Genomic DNA, 6,499 nt, shown 5'->3' on the forward strand with positions numbered 1-6,499 from the left:
GGTGCATAGTTTTAATTACAAATGCGACGCTTTACGATGTGTGACTTTTTATATTCACTACCTAATAACAATCAAATAACATCAAACGTCTTTTGATGTTGGTCGTACAGTTCAACCCATCTCGATAATCTCTCTATTTTCTCGAGACATTCTGACAGTTCTGGGTACAGCCTAGCAACGATGCATAACAATATAGAAGGTAAAGAAGTCTAACTTCAAGTTAGTCTATCATAGTTGACGATTATCATGTAATATAATCTTTTTATCATGTAACATATTGACTAAGCAATAATCATTGAATAATAAATTCACAAACTCAGTAACTATGTGTCTGATTCCATCAGTGTGACTATATGACACCTTAGGAAACTTTTTTCTGATTGATCATACTACCTTGGCCAAGAATCTTCCCGTCACATTAATAATAGACCACATAAGACGTTCGTCTCAATTTAATGAGGGTGATGGATCCTATCAGTAAGCACTTGCATCCATGCACCGGCAATATGAGACCACATAAATGAACATCCCCACCTCGTAATTAGATTGTTTGACACATCAACAAATCTTGCATACCAATACACAAGATAATTGCATCGCTTTAAGTTAAAGGATTAATTACACAATTGCAACTTGATGACAAAATTATTATCCACTATGCCATGTAATCAGTCATCAGTGTCACATTCAGTGCGTTGTTCTCCAACAACCACTCACGAGTTTGCTATAACCGTCACATGCTATGTGGTGTGTGACTCACTACCCTTAACTATTAGTATCTCATACTAATCAAGATAACAAACTACGTGTTAGTCCATAATCGATTAACCAAAATCCCTATTTGAATAATCTAAGAACTATAAACATTTAAAAAATCTCGTTACTAGATAATCTTGTTACATGTTCTTAATACCTTAAGAATGAGAATCTCAAATAGAAAATATAGGGACTAATTCATATAACAAATTAGAGAGTAATAAATGATAAAAACTTGTTTTTAGTAAGATATATAAAGTAACATCAAATGTATTTACAAACTAGCCAGACGTTATATAAATCTAGCATTAGGGCACATTATTAACAATTAGGCTTACCAATTTATATTCTTATAACCCATCAAGACTTTCATTTTTAAGTGGTGTGAATTGCTTAAGTAAAGGGCCAACATGCATGAAGTCATGAAAATGGGCGTCGTGCATAATATATTTCATATAACAAGAAAATATGTATTTACTAAATATCTCATAATACGTACAAGATATTCATAAACGATTAAAGTTCACATTAAAAAAAGAAATCTCCTTCTAAAAGAAAGTGTGGCATGGGCTTTAAAATATATACTCATTTAGGTCACATTTGATAGAAATGAATAATATGATTTTTCTTTGAGTGTTTTTGTGTATCTCTATTTTTTTCTTGTAAGTAATTATTTAACTTAAATATTGAATGATCATTTCAAGTAAGATCTCTTATAGTTCTCACCCTAGATATTTATGAGACTATCTTATAAATTAAATTTAATGAGGATAATCATGAAATTAGGCCACACTTCTTGTTGCCTAAAGGCCCACATCCAATTATTTCTTGCTAATGCAAGTTGTTGCATCGTTAGCATTATTAAAATATATACATATATATATGTGGATGATTTAATATTTACAAAAACCCATAGTCACTTATCTTAAAAATTTATTTGTAATATTGAATTATCTGTCATTTGTCATATTCTCTTTTAATGTCGATAAATGAGGCGATTCCTTTATTGACAATGAAAAATGACCAATTTATATTTGCCATCAAATAATAACTGAGATATCGCCTAAGAGAGGGTAAATTTGGTGTTTTGAAGACTTTTAAAATCATTTGAAAGTAACATTTTTCTTAAACTAAAAACAATTGCAATAGCGGATAATACATATAAGTATATATGCATCAGAAAGAGATTTAATATGTATATAAATATTGATATGAAGATGTATGCAATTTTAAGAAATAGATTCTAGAACCCTTTTTGTATTAAGAAGAAATAGTTTAAAACACGTGAAATTAAATGTATGCATTAAGAACTGAGTATGTAATTAGACTTGAAAAACTTTTCATTATGTAAAGAAAAATATATGTTTGAAATACATTTTAGTATGCATAATAAAAGCATTATGGAAATGATTGATGGTGATTGGAATAAAATGAGAATACATTATATAGGATAAAAGGAATGCTTCATGAAAAATCAAATGTAAACATGTTCTAATTATAAAATGATTATGTACAGATGAAGAGCAACATTTGATGATAAGAAATAAACGAAACTATTATAAAGTTAAGAAAAAGATTTTGCTAATTCTTTTAAGTCTGTTTTTAAGTTTTCTTAAAAGATGTATTAATTTGAAAAGTATGAATACATGTAGAAACAAAGTCCTTTGTGCTGAAAGTAAATATTAAAGCAATTATGTTTTTAAGATGATTCAAACCAAAAAGGCATTTGAATGATAGTTGAAAATATAATACTATGAGTTGTAAATACATGTGAAAACACTTGCATTGCAAATGAAGAAAAATGTTGTTAGAGAAAATAAAAGCAAGCAACATTAACACAATAATTTTATAGTGGTTCAACCAATATGTCTAGTCCACTACCTTAACTCCTTATTAAGGAGTTGAAAAACATCCACTAAAGAATTTAACCTTTATAGCTCATGTATTACCTATACATTATTTTTACATGTTCAACTATAAGCTCAATTTTTAACGAATTAAATAGGAACCTCAACTTTTACTGGAGTAACTGTAATCTATAAATAAGGTTTTTCATTATAGGTTAAGGCACAACCACTACCTTTTAAGAATAAGGCATAATATCTGTTTTTATGGACAAGACATAAACCAATACATACATTTTAAGGGCTAAGATAGAACCTTACACATACTTTTTGGATAATGAAATAAAGATTAAGTTCACAACAAAAATCACTCTCAAATAATAAAAAATACGACACATGAAGAAATAGACGAGAGATGTGGGGGAGAATATGAATAATAAAACATTCCACTATTTTGTTCCTAACTTATGGTTTATGAAGGTATTGATGACGCTTGACCATATAATGGCTTGAACCGAAAGAAGATGATCATGAAAGGTTATCACTCAAGTAAATAACTTTGGCTTGAAAATAAATTTAGCTTGGCTATATCGGGGTCAAGGTTAGCTCAAAATTGTCTTATTGCTCATTGAACAATAACAACTTGATCTTTTGCAGTACTTAGCATTTTATAGAAGTTTGAGACTTGAGATTTGCTTTAATACCTACATACACTCACATATTCTTTTTAATTTGACTAATAACAGTCAAATTTGTTATAATCATTTGCATATTATATGGATAAAGCATTTGACATACTATGCATAAATATTTTTATTATTATTTTATAAGAGAATAAAGTTAGACTTCAAATAATAAAGAATTAAAGCATTAACAATCAAAATAGTTATCTTTTTCATATATGAGTAATAGTTATAAAATTTGAAATTAGATGTTAGTTACTCAACTAACTCTTATAGATCATCGACTAATATATGAACATACTCGATTAGATATCTCATGCAATCAATTATATATGTCTCCCTTGAGTATGACCAAATCATTACTCAACTAACTCATAAGTCATAAAAACTTTGCATTAAACACTCGACTATCAAGCTAAACTTACTCGACTAACATAAGCATATAATCGAGCATAGATAATTTATACTAGATTACTCTTAAGCATAGAGACTTAGTCAGATTTCAACTAACTTTTACTCGACTAATATATAAAATACTCGATTATGAAAATAATTTAGTTGATTGATGAGAAATATATACTCAACTAAGGAGATATTTAGAGTTTTGATATAAAAAATATACTCAATTAAAAATAGTCCTGACTCGATTGATTTTAAAAATACAGAGAGTTTGTAAAAATTACTCAAGTAAGAAACCTTAATAGTTGATTGAAAAATGATTTTGTTAAAATATATAATCGACTAATTTGAAAAGCACACAAAACATAACTCAATTGAAAATATGTTCAAATTTTTTAGCTATAAAGATACTCAATTTTCTAAAAGCTTATAAAGATACTCAATTTTCTAAAAGCTTAGTCGAGTGTGAAGAATCAATACTCAATTATAACTTTAAGAAATATAGCTTTATAAAAAAAAAAAATTAATACTTTGTCTTCAAAAAGTTTAAAAATACATATATTTAGTTGAACATTTTTTTTTTATACTTAGCCAATTTTTCATGAAGATTTTTAGAATACTTAATTATTTTGAAATGTATATATATATATATATATGTTGATACACATTTTTGTAACACCTCGCATCCAGCGATAGGAAGGTCCGAGACAACTTACCCTGATGGGCCTACGCGAACTTCTCAGGGGGGTCACACATCATTGGATTACCTCAGGTCAAGCACGCTTAACTTGGGAGTTCTTTGCCTACATTCAGCCCAAAAGGTATCTAGCTGGTATTGTTTCCTTTCTTACTTATTCTCGATATATACTACCCTCATGTGGGCTCTTGGGGTATTACATACATTGTGTCATCATGGGCCCACAACCACGGGTTAGCTCAAGCTATCGCCCTTCGAAGACCAAGAATCCCGCCGTACTTGTGAGCCTCTCAGTCACCTTCTGGGTAATCGTCATTTGGGCGACCGAGGTAGGACGAACTCGCTGCTAACGCACCACCGCTAGAGCCTCCCCCCTAAGTGCGGTGGCGCTCGTGAGCGCGGATTGTCTCAGGGGTGATAGAGGATAGTTCGGCCAAGGGGATTCCGACAGACGGCGCCAAATATTGACACACATTTTTGTAACACCCCACATCGAGCGATAGGAAGGTTTGGGCCAACTTACTCTGATGGGCCTATGCGAACTTCCTATGAGAGTCACCCATCATTGGATTACCCCAGGTCCAGCACGCTTAACTTTAGAGTTCTTTGCCTACATTCAGTCCAAAAGGTATCTAACTGATGTTGTTTCTTTCCTTATTTATTGTTGATATATACTACTCTCATTTGAGCTCTTGGGGTATTACATACATCGTGTCATCATGGGCCCACAACCACGGGTTAGTTCAAACTATCGCCTTTCGACGACCAAGAGTCCCGGCGCACTTGTGAGCTTCTCAGTCACTCTCTGGGCAATTGCCCTTTGGGTGACCGAGGTGGGACGAACACGGTGCTAATGCACCACCGCTAGAGATTTGGCGGGGCCAAGCCAGGGCCAACCTCGGCCAGGCAAGCCTCTGCCTACCCAAGGGAGAACATGAAGTTTAAAAAAAAAAAAATCAAATAGGAAAAAAAATAGACAAAACAGTAAAAGCAAGACAAAAAGAAAAGCAAAGGAATGAGGGAAAGACGCAAAAAATTGGGAGCTTGTCTTGAAGTAATGAATGTGGGGTGGGGCCTTAGGGTTTATATAGAGGGACCCAAACCCTCAAGCCAAATATTCAAAATAATGAATGTTTCCCTCCAACCAAGGATCCCTTATAATTTCAAGGTAGTAAATGAGGTTGTTAGGCATTAATCTCATGCTTAAAAACACTCTCGTGCGTCTTGGGGAGAATTTATGGTCAAATAACCTTAAAAATTAAGTTATTTTTCGACTCAGCATGATTTTCAGCTCGGCTCAAGGAGTAGGGGGCAAGTAATGTGGCACCACCTAAAATTACTAGAATATCCCTATGCTCTAATAGTCTCACTTGCCCCATGGATCGTTTGAGAGATTGACACATGACAAGTCAACAATCCGGAGCGGAGCTCGAAAAATCCTGACCGGGTTGCAAGACCCGTTCCAACTTGACCGTGATCTTTGGGAGTCGTGCCTGCTCATCACGGGCTTTATATCGGATTCCCCATAACGGGTCCGCCTATAAAAAAAAGAGTCCTCACCAGGTATGACCAAGCTTTACAACTCTCACATTTATTACTACCTGCATTTACTCTACTAATTTGAGCGTCGGAGTCCACCCTGGGGGACTCTAGCCTCTTTTCTCCATTGTCTTACAGGTTCTATCACTGATGTCCGACATCATAAGATCTGAGATATTATTCTCGAGATCCATTCGCAGAGGTAGCACGTGGTGGTCGATCCCAAAAATCATCATCAATATATATATATATATATATATAAAAAGCCTGAATTTTTCTAATTTAAAAAAAATATTTTCGTATGCTTCAAACACCCTGATCATAGTAAAATCATGCGTTTTATCATGCTTAATTTATACAAAATTTATTTTGATTATTTTAAGGATGTAAATATATATGAGGATGAAGTTTTTCAAATTAAAGAGACGTATATAAGATATTTTGAAAATTGATAAACCAAATTTACTAAAAAATGTATTTTCTAAAATTATTTTTTTCATAAATTAAAATATACATTTCTCAACAATAACAAAAATAAAGAAGAATTATAAAAATAAAAAATAAGTTAAACTATAAAAAAG

The sequence above is a fragment of the Diospyros lotus genome, chromosome 14, assembly GCF_014633365.1.
Source record: "Diospyros lotus cultivar Yz01 chromosome 14, ASM1463336v1, whole genome shotgun sequence".
NCBI lineage: Eukaryota > Viridiplantae > Streptophyta > Magnoliopsida > Ericales > Ebenaceae > Diospyros > Diospyros lotus.